Source organism: Juglans microcarpa x Juglans regia, chromosome 2D (genome assembly GCF_004785595.1).
Source record: "Juglans microcarpa x Juglans regia isolate MS1-56 chromosome 2D, Jm3101_v1.0, whole genome shotgun sequence".
Taxonomy (NCBI): Eukaryota; Viridiplantae; Streptophyta; class Magnoliopsida; order Fagales; family Juglandaceae; genus Juglans; species Juglans microcarpa x Juglans regia.
Window position 1 is genome coordinate 34,226,948 of NC_054596.1, and position 12,421 is coordinate 34,239,368.

Sequence of the window (12,421 nt, forward strand, 5' to 3'; positions counted from 1 at the left end):
AGAGCATAAACATTTGAATGATTTAATATTTGTTTGTTATAACTTGAAACTGCTAAAGAGATAAATTTTTTCAATACTAATGTTTTTCACTGTTGAAAAATATGTAACATTTTCACTTATGTTTCACTTTTATTTTGACAGGAACATAAAAAAAATGAAGAGATGCTTTGGATCCAAACAACCTTGAAAACATTGACTTGATGGCAGAATGGGTGGGTGAAGACTCTAAACTTATTGATGGAGAAGACTTGGATTAGGCAAGTATTGAGGAGCCATTAAACTTACTAAATTTGGAAGATGGTGATGATGATGGTGAAGTTGATGAAAATATTTTGATTAACATTTCGAATGTTGATCCTCATTGTCTTATTGATGAATATGAGTGATTTTAATCGTTGGATTGAGAACTTATTTAGCTTTACAAGTATGTGTGTTGTTAAAATTTAAGACTTGTATTGAGAAGTATTATTGAGATTATGACTTATTTTGTTGTTATTTTGGAATATAGTTTGTGTGTGTATATATATATATATATAATTTATCCATGCATAGACTATTCCGAAACACGAAACGGTATAGGTATCGAAATGGAACTGGTACTGAAATATTTATCCAAAACGATACACAAAACGGTACCAGGGCTGAAATATTCCCTTCCAGTGCCTTTACCGAAACGGCCACCTAAACAGTATTCAAAATTTTGCTTTTGATGCCAACTGATATAATACATTACATAAACTAATTGGTCTAAATTGATTTACAAGAAAATGATCTTTTACTTTTGGAATTAATGCAATATAAGTAGAGTTGACACAATGATCCATTTCACCCCCATTCAGAAATTTCAAAATAGCATTACATACCTCATCTCCCACAATATTCTAATAAGATTAGAAAAAATATGCATTATACCCATCTGGACCAGGAGACTTAAATGGCGGTATTTGCTTTAAAGCTGCTTCTACTTCATCTCTTGCGAAAAGTTTCTGCAAGCCTTCATTCATCTCAGCAGTCACTTGAGGCTCTATGAATCTCAAACAGACCTCAATAGCTTCAGTAGTAGGATTTGAGGAACTAAACCGATCTTGAAAATACTATTTGAAAGCATCCTCTATCTCCCCCTAATTCTCCCATAGTCTTCCACGCACATCTTTAATTTTTCTAATCCCATTCTTCTTCTTTCTTTGTGTTTTTGTCACCTGCCTGATACTAATTAATCTTCGCTCTTTGTTTTCATTTAAGATCCTCTCGATCCAACAATAACCCTAATTCTTTCTGAAAGTTTTTAATTGCTGCATCATTATGGAGACCCTATTGTTCCTACATATTCTTGTATATTCTTTAACATTTCTATTTTTAGCTTAATTTCATTTTCACTATCAGTTTGCTTTCCCAAACTCCATTTAGTCAAATTTCTACCACAGTTTTTAAGCTTACCATTTACTCTTTTCTAGGGATCTAGCACCTGAGTGTTTTCTAACCACACTTCTTTAATAATTTGTTCTCCCTTTGTATCCTTTACCCACTTAGCCTCAAACCTAAAGATCCTTCTTGTTTTATTTTGTGGAGGCTTTTCCTTGTTCATTGTTTGTAGAATAGGTATGTGGTCTGATCTTCTTACTATCAATGTTTCCACGTGATACACATTGAACAAGTTTGTTCATTGAGAATTGGCCACTGCTTGGTCTAACCTTTCTTTGGTAAAACTAGAATCTTCATGCGTATTGCTCAAAGTGAAAATATCACCCTTCCATCCAAAGTCATGCAAGTTATTACACTCCATAACTTATCTGAACTCCTCCATTTATTTTTCTAGCCTTAGTCTTCCTCCATGCTTTTCTATAGTAGTTAAAATCTCATTAAAGTCTCCAATGACACACCAAGCCTATCAAAACTTAGTTTGAGTAGAGATAACAATGCCCATGTTTCACTTCTTCTACTTGTTTCAGGATGCCCATAAAATCTTGTGAGAAACCATTGGACTCTATCATCCTCCTCAACAACTTGGGCATGAATATGGTATTGGGAGTAATTTAAAACTTTCACAGCATAGTCATTATTCCATAACATAGCAAGACCCCATTTTCTCCCTATAGATTCAACTACAAAACAACAGTCGAACTCCAGTCTTCTTTTTATGGGCTCAAAACTTGTACTCCTTAGTTTTGTCCCCATGAGAAAAATTAATTTAGGTCTCTTTTATTTGACTAAAAGACATAGATCATGAACTTTCTGGGGGTTCCCAAGCTCTCGATAGTTCCAACTTAAGTGTTTCATGGCGATTGGTGGGGCTGATTAGCAGCCACCGCACAATCTTTTCCACCTTACAACTTTTAACTTCTTCATATTTTTTGTCTTTTTTCAAAGGCCATTGGTTGTCATTAGCATCATTATCATAAATCATATAACGTTTTTTTCCCAACATTCAAACTAACAGATTGAATACCTTGTGTTCTTGCTCGCCTTTTCCAGCATCTCTGGTTCTTCCTCTTGCTGCCACTCTCAATCTGAGCATCATTTTCAATATGCGCCTCTCTGCAACATTCTGATATGTGCATAGCCATGGGCCTTTCGACCTGCTTGTCAGCACTGACCATCTTGGGCTGAATAAATAGAGGCTCATCAGCCTGATCCAAAAGCTTTATCAAACATGAACGAGTGCCACTTCCACAGTCCTCGAGTTCAAATTTTTTCTTATCTATTTCTTTATACTTGTCAACTAATTTCTCTTTAAAAAGCACTTGTGGTTCAACAAAATTATCTTCAATCAAATTCAGATTCTCCTCTCTAAAACCACTCATGTTTTCCACCATATCTGACTTCCCGAAAATTTCTCCACCCATCTCATCATGTTCTGAAACTGGTTGTGTGTCAGTTATCTCCTTTGGAATATTCCTCACGTTAGATTCTACCCTCACTGCCATTGTCCTCGTCCCTTTCTGCTTAGAACTGCCTTCCATTTTCTGACCAAACAGTCTAGGTTGATCTGCCCATCTTCTTCTAGTACTTATGTCATCACCTAACCATGCACCAAACTGCTTATTATCTTCTTGATTGAGAATTCCCTGTTTAACAATGGTGATGCAGCCCTGACTTCCATGAACAATTTTTCCACACTTAAAAAATAACTTGAAAAATTTTTCATATTTTAAAGGAACCCAAGCTCTATTGCCTTTGATATTAATCATTCTTCCCCTCGTAATCATTTTGGTCAAATCAATTCCCATCTTCATTCTTAGAAACCTTCCCACCCTGTTCCATCTTCACTGACATCAACCTCCTTAATCATCTCAATTGTTGCTCCTATTTATGTTCCAGTTTCCAGATTCATAATGCGAGAGGGAGGTTGTGAAGTTGAATCTAAAACACTTCAGTATCAAAATTTAGTTGTTGAGGAGGAGTCAACCCATCAAACAGCTTGGGAACGAAAAGATTGTTATCAAAAAGCTATACACGGTCTCCCTTCCAATACTCTTTCTTGTCAGCTTCAGTTTCATACGTAATCACAAAGAGGTTAGGACTAATATCTTGAAACTAGAAAGGCTTGCTCACCCTCCAAATTTTTGCCATAGTTGATTGTATCACTTCCTTGCCTATCAGACGATTTGTGCAGACCTTGCCCACTATTACTTCTTTCACCTTTCCTAATGGTATTCGACAAATTAGCAACATCTACTTCAATTTGCTTATCTTATTCCTCTACTTTTCTTCCAAACTATCCATGACAAAAACACCCTAAATCCATTTCATTGGATTAGGAAGCACCACCCTTAACAACTGGAAACCGTAAGCTGTGACTTCAATCACTCCACCTCTTCCAACCTCTTCCACTTAGAAACGAGAGAGGATGAGAGAAAACGAGAGGAGACTTCGATCGATTTTTAACAAATGTACACAGTCTGGCTCTCTAACGATATTTTTATAAAGTTGAACTCTCATATTTGGTAATTGGAAAATAAATCGTAAAATAATTACAAGAACACTATTAGCTGCATCCATTCCTAGGATCATAGCTTAGTTTTCAATATATTTCCTCACATTTTGTATAAAATAAATCAGATGCTAACTTTTATTTTCTTTCTTTAATCATAGATATGGACTATCTAAAGCCAAAAATCCAGTCATCCATGCTAACTCCGCATTGGAAGTTCACTTTGATTGTTTCCCAGATTTCACTTTTAAGTTTACAAGATCCCTATATTGTGAAAGCCCTAATACTAATCAAATACCAAAATATCAAGATATGAAATGTTAGAATGAAGTCTGCCTTTAGCATTAATATATAGAATTTATTACAAGTCCATAAAAAAACAAATCTAAATGTTCATGCATTAGTAAAAAGCCCAAAAAACAAAATTATTTTAATCCAAACAAATATAAATGATGCAAATATCAAAGTACCAAGATCAATAATTTGGAAAGACATTTATTTGCCTAAGAAATGCTTTTTAGAAAATGAAAACCACTCGCAAAAAATCCAAAATGAAGTTTATAATTTAGATTTTATTCAACAATACCTTGATGAGTATGTAAGGATTAGTTTTGATCAATCAAGATATAGATCACTTTTAAAGATGAAAGAAGTAGAATCAAGTTGATCAAGTGATGTAGTAACAAAACATTTAAAGTCAGAACCTCCAAGAAAAGCTAAGAACCTTACAATAAAAGGAATAAAAACTGAGTTTCACATAAGTACTCCATGCTATATAGCCAGATCTGAGAACATGGAAGAAGGAAAATCTCCAACACAAACAAATCTAGAAGAACCTGTAAATTCCCAACATGTTAACTATAAAAAGGAATTTAAGATAAACATGAAGAAACTTAATAATAGCTTCATGTCTAAAGAGAATATATAGAAAAAAAGAAAAAGAAAAAACAATACAGAAAAACACATACTTTGAAACAGAAGAAACAAATTCTTAGTAGCTGGAAAGAATTTATTATGACAGTTCAGGTGGAAATTTATTTATTCTTATATGTAAAAAGATATCATTCCAAAACAATAAATGTCATAACAAAAAAAAAAAAAAAAAGGATAAAAAGAGATAAAACTACCACATAATCCAGTCATTATCCATTAGAAACTATAATCCCGTAACACATGAATAAAAGTAATAGCCTCACCCTTCAAGATCTCCACTGAAATGAAATCAAGAAAGTAGTTGATCAACATAACTATACAAATTAATGCTCAAAAACCATTGGAAATAAGCTAGGTAGGATAGAAAATAGACTTAATCCAAAAATATGAACAACCCTTAATCCAATTAAAAAGGCAATAGGAATAAGACAAAAAGAAACAAAAACAATTGCTAAAGAAAACCAAATGCTGAAAGAATTAACAAAAATAAAAGAAGAGAATGCATATGCCTCAAAGACTATAAAGGTTATGTAACGATCTGGTCTAATAATTCTAAGGTTAGAATATTGATAAACTTTATTGGCCTAAATAGTATTTAATGGGCCATATTTGATAAGGCCAAGAGAAATAAATTATTGATGTTGATTAGGAGTTTTAATTAGGCTCAACAACTAGATTCAATCTCATTTATTGACTCCATTTAGAATTTATTTCAATTTAAAATATCACTGATTGAAGTTCCCTACATAGTCTCAGTCACTCTCAATCCTACGTTAAATGAACTATTTGAGTATGTCTTTAATTTCAAACATACTAGGATTACAATTCTAGAATCATTTTCACCTTATAATTCCTAAACTCAACCCATACTATTCTATAAATAGAGTCTCATGCATTGTACCTGCATCTACGTCTTCACGCCTAGACTTTTTGTTCTTAGCTCTCTTTTTACCTTCATCATGTCCTAACCTCATCTCCCCCACCATGAAACACGGCAAGGCTACCATCGTTTCTTCCTCACTCCTAATCATAACCACCATCTTCCCTGTATCGCACCATGATTGATTTTGTATCGAAAGTTTTAAGAAGTAACAGTACTAGGTAATTAGTTTGATCATAAATTATAATTAATACATGTTAGCTAAAATATTATTATTAAAGCAAGTTCTTTGGAAGCCCAATGTTTATGTACCATGCATGTCATAATATTTGCAAGCATGCAACACCTAAATTTTTATAAGATCAAGTGTAAGATAAGCTTAGAGTAGTTAATAAGATGATTATTAGATGCATGATACCAATGAGATTTATGAGTTGATGTGCAAACCACGGAGCTAAGCGTAGTCCACCATAGTATGCTAGAATATTATTAGTGACTCCTGTTGCGGCCATGAGATGTGGGGCCGGTGCACAATTTTGTACACAAAGTTAAGTGTGTGGACCAGTATGATAAGCAACATAAGTTAGATAAGCCAAGATAAGTCATGCATGGTATAAGCATACGTATGAATGATTATGATTTTAATTCTTAGCATGAAATATTTTATGAAAACCTTATGTTAAGTATGTTCACGTTATGATAGGTTTCTTATTGAGTCATTGGCTCATTTTAGTTTTGTTTTTGTTTTTTTTTTTTTTTTTTAACTATCCCAAATCATAATATTTATGAAGGCAGAGTTGTAGGACAAGACTTAGTCTAGGAAGGCATGACAGTGGCCTAGATCATGTACAGAGATTTTAAGTTATGATTTTTATATCACATATTTTGAAATTTTTTAATAAATACTTCTGCGCACTCTCATTTATGATTTCAATATTTTAATACAAAATGACTCTATTTATTATAAGGAATCCTTATATTTGGAGTTTCCTTTAAAGAAAAAAAAAGGAAAAAGAAGAAGATATTTTTAAGTTAGGTGCCCCGAGAATCATAGTAGCACTCAAACTTCCCCGAGAATTTCTAAAAGGTACTATTATTAACCGTAGGACAAGTTATAATAAAGAAAGACACGGATGATAGTTCAAAAATAGAAGGGTTTTATGAAGAAATATGATAGAAAAACAATTCCAAGATCTTGAACTAAACAGAATAAAAAGTATAAGATTCAACCCAACAAACCTAACAAGGAATTGGTATCATAGACCAACACCTCCGGATATCCAATTTTAAGAAATAGTTTTTAAAGTCAATTTTCAGTATCTATGAATAAATTATATGAATGAAACATCGATGGTTTTTTTTGAACAATAAATCCTAAAGAAACTTTAACACATGACAATGGTATTTAACAACTATTTAGTCAACCAAGAAATAAGACAACCAAAAATAGTAGATCTACTCACTTCAGAGTTCATAGGAACCTTGAGGCAATGGTGGGGAAAATATCTCTTCGAAGAAAATACACACAAAGTATAAAGTATGTTGTAAAAGAAGATGAAGAAGAAACCCAATTTTTGGCAACATAAAAATGGGAATCCAAGATGGAATAAATGTACTCATCTACACCATCAAGAAACATTTTTTAGGAACACCAAGTAATAAAGCCCTCAAGAATACACGACCATTTAAGTAACCTTAGATGTCTATCATTGAGCAAGTTTAGATGATATAAAGACGTTTTTATGTCAAGAGTCATAGTAGGAGAAGACCGTAAAAATTCTTTATGGAAAGAAAAATTCATAAATGGTCTCTCCAATTTATGGATTATCTTCTATAGGCCCCTCAAGTAGAAAAAACAAAGATAAATATTTCAGAAAATAAAAAATATATTATAAGACTAATTACAAAATAGCTTTACTATTCATTATCCTCACACACCACACACCACACACCACACTTTTATTTTATTTTATTTTATTTTTTTAATTTTTTTTTTGGTTTTATTTTTATTAAACTTATTGAAATTTTCTTCTTATCATCAATATATTATACGTTTGGTAAGAGAGAAAAAAAGTATAGTGTGTGGTATGTGAGGATGATGAATAAAATTTTCATTACAAAAAGAGAAAAATTATGAACCAACAAAATTTTATAACAAAAGAAAAAATAGTACAAAAATAATAAGAAAGATAAAGGCAACATAAAATGATATAAATGTGGAAAGAAATGTCACTACAAAACAGAATGCTAAGTTAAAGATGAAATAGACTAATTACACATGCATCTTGAAGAAAAAGAAAAACTCTATAAAATCCTGAAGTTAAGAGAAACTACTGATAGTGAAATCTCAGAAGAAGAAGAAGAAGAAGGCAGTAGTTCTATGGATCTGTCAACATTGGTAGAAGAATTTAGCAATCCAGCATTGAATTAGGATGTTTAGATACGTGTTGCAAGAACAAAATAATACTAGTATTAAACAAAAAAGAAGAACTACTAATAGATTTAATAGAAAAATTCGATGATAACGAATTAAAAGCTCAATACCTTAAAAAAATTAAAAATCTGCTTAGCAAGGAAAAAAAAACACTAAAAAAGACTATCACTAAATCATGAGTAAATTTGAATTAAATATTAGATAAATTAAAAAAATTACAAAAACCCGCTGGCGCTAACCCTTTATGGTTTACAACAAGAAATAAGTCAAACTAAGAAAGAAATAACGAAATTAAAAAATGAAAATAAAAAATTATTTTCAAGAAGTCCGAACTTAGATAAATACATACATTAAAGGAAGTATCCATTTCAAGAAAGATTAATTTTAACAAAACAATAATAACACTTAAAATTATTTAAAAGAATAAATTCAATATAAAATAATTGAAAAACAACTAACTGACAAAATCATTCACCAAAGAATTGAAAGATTTCAATAGAAATCAAGGAGAAAGTCTGTTCAACATTCCTAATGCCTTTTGGCATGGAAATATACATGTATTAATATTACTATATATATATATATATATATATATATATAATGAGAAAGATATTCCTACTAAAGCCCGCCCAATTCAGATGAATGAAAAGCTAATGAAGTTCTGCAAAACAAAAATTCAAGAACTCTTAAAAAATGGAATCATAAGAAAGAGTAATTCACCTTGGTCATGCTCAGCCTTTTATGTACAAAAAAATGTTGAACTCGAAAGATGTGTACCAAGATTAGTAATAAATTTCAAGCCACTAAACAAAATATTAGAGTGGATTAGACATTCGATTCCAATAAAAAAGATTTAATCAATAAGATAGGCCAAGTAATTATATTTTCCAAGTTTGACATGAAGAGTAGATTCCGACGAATACAAATTCATGAGAAAGATAAATATAAGGCTACATTTACAATATGTTTGATCATTAAGAATGGAATGGCATTTGGATCTAAAAATACACCAGGTGAATTTCAGAATATAACGAATGAAATTTTAAACCCATTCTCCCAATTCTCAATAGTATATATAGATGATTTCCTCATCTATTCAAAGTCAAAATAGAAGAACATTGAAAACATGTTTTCTTAGAAGTAATTAAGATAAACAGACTAGTTGTTTCAGGAACCAAAATTAAGTTATTCCAGACCAAGATAAGATTATTAGGATGTAATATTTATGAGGGGGATCAACCTCATAGATAGAGCTATCCAATTTGTCAAGATGTTTCCAAACCAAATCCTAGGAAAAACTCAACTCTAAAGGCTTTTAAGCTCCCTAAATTACATCCCAAAATTCTATTTGGTCTCAATAAAAATTGCAAACCTTTATTTGACAGGCTCAAAATTAATCCCTCACCATGTACACAAGAACATACTTCCCTAGTCCAAGAAATTAAAAAGTACGTCAAGACATTGCTCGGTCTTGGTATTCCTTCTCCAGATTCTTTCAAAATTATAGAAATATATTCCTCTATCATAAGTTATGGCAGCATCCTCAAATAGAAGCTCAAACCTGAACCTCCAGAATAAATTATTCGATTCCAATATGGCGTATGGAGTTATGCTCAAAGTAATTATAGTACTATTTAAAATGAGATTTTATATGTGGTATATGCGTGTCAAAGTTTCAACAAGATCTTTTAAATCAAAAGTTTTTAATAAGAGTAGATTGTATTTTATAAAAGTGCAAGATTTGTTTTGGAAATAGATATAAAAAAAAAATATAGTGTCAAAATAAGTTTTTGCAATATGGTAGTCAAATCTAAGCAATTCTTATTTTGATATAGAATATATAAAGGGAGATCAAGACTCAATTCCTGACTGTCTAATTCATGAGTTTTTACTGGAAAAAATGATTGCCAAAAACCCATCTTACATCCAAAGTGTAGAACCAAAATACCAATGAAAAAAGAGTTTGAGAAACTAGAAGTAATTCTTGGACATGATATAAAATACCAGTCATGTCTCCCCAAGTCACCAATTGTTAGACCCACATGAGTCTGCCTTGGTTTCTTCAGGAAACATAAGCCCAAGACCATCCACCCAGAGAAACCCATACCAGGTTGTAGATTTCGAAAGGCAACCAATTATTCAGAGAATGCCTTATGTTCCAAAGAACCAGTCAGTATATAGTCTTAAGTAGTAGACAAGTAACCTATTTAGAATAGAACCTGACCAAAGTCACATAAAAGATCCAAGCCAAATACTTCTATCTCTCGAAATGGTATGTTACCCCATTTCACCCAGCTAACTCTATCAAGTATTACGAGTCAATTCTTGAACATATTCGTCTCATTTGAACAGTGAGATAAGATAAAATAATTTGTTAATAATAGTAAAATGATTTATGAATAATAGTAAAATAATTTGAGTTAATATATTTTATGAGATTTTAGAAAATAAACGAGAAAAAGTTGAATTAAAATATTATAAAGTTAAAATATTATTAGAATATATTTTTTAATATTATTTTTATTTTAGGATTTTAAAATATTGAATTATTTTTTATATTTTGTTTAGAAGTTTAGTAAAGTTGTAATGATTAAATAATGATTAGGTAAAAAAGTTGAAAACTTGAAATTGAAAAATATTTGTATTTATGATGTTTTGATACTGAGATGAGAGAAAATGAGTTGAAAGCATTTTGCCATCTAAACTAGGCATAAGTCAGCTGTTTTCAACCCAATCATGGATAAATTTGATCCCAATGGTCAAAAAATTGCATTCCATAAATTATACATTCTAAATATAATTTTCAAAAAAAAAAAAAAAAAAAAAGGGAGGAACTCATCCATCCGTATTCAAGAAATTACAAGATCATCAATAACCATTTAGTTATTATGACTACACGGAAGCATGGTTCAAAGTTCGTCTCTGCCAAACTGAGACTTACTCACATTCTTGGTTTATAAATTTTAACAACTCTTTCAAGAGCAAAATTTCAAGTTGGTTCTTAAGATGATAGACCATTTATCGCCCTATCATGGAAATTTACTCTGAAGAAGTACTTGAAGTCATCAGACTTCCAAGTTGATAAACATGATTCCCAATTTCTTAGCCCCCTCATTTTCACAAGTAAATATAAAGTCCCATGGATTCTGAAATATTTGCCTAAGAACAGTATACTTGTATTCGGAAGTGTTACGTGAAATAGTGTGATCAATTCAAGTTTCATAGAATAATTCTACAAGTTAAGAAAGAATTTCTATCACCCAAAGACCGAACCAAGTTAATTGTAGAGAAAGCATGACTCTAAACAGTCATGACTTCAACCATGACCCGAGTCAAGATCAAGGAAGACCTTCAGTCCTTCTAAAAGAAGCACTATTGCAAATTGAAAGAACGCAAAAGAAGACATCTCTAGTCTCCTTGGCGTCATCTTCAGCCAATTAACAAAAAGAAAGTGAATCCTCAATAAAGCTTAACCAGATTCACACTCCTAAGCCCGAGCCTTATTTACGACTCAGTGAAGTTTTCCAATAAGCACAAGATCCCTATTCTTACCTCAGTAAAGGATTTTAATCCCAAAAGAAAAGAATGTAACAAGTAAAAATGTAGCCAAAAAAAAAAAAAAAAAAAAAAAAAGAATCAAGCCCATTGATATTATTCAAGGAATAGTAAAATCTGACAAATGAACAGTGCATCGTCTCGTGATCAAATTTGCCTCAAGTCTACAGAAATTTTATTACCAAAGATAATTGCTACAAGACAAGAAACTTTCGGTATTATCAAATCAAAAGGAAAAATAATTCGATAGTAAAAAAGTTAAACCACAGCTGGAGGAATCTAATCTCTGCCAAGTCAAAAAGAAAATAATTCAACAAAAGGAAAAGAAAAAATCATAGCTGGAGGAATCTTCAGAGCATTTCCAACCCTATAATAAGAAGAATCAGAAAACGAAGTAAAAAAATATAAGTAACCAAGATGAATTGTAAAGAGAGAGAATCAGAGAGAGACTCTTACCTTATTTTCTCATGTATCCCGTTTGAATACAAATTACCTTGTTTGCATTTAAAACTCACCTCAACTTATCTCATCTCATCATTATAACTTTTTCAAATTTTCATACAAAATATAATAAATAATTTAACTTTTATTATATTATTCACAAACTATCTTAACCCATTTCAATTCATATCTGAATCTAAACCACTTTAGACAAGTCACATATTCAAGAAAAGTAATCTTATTATTT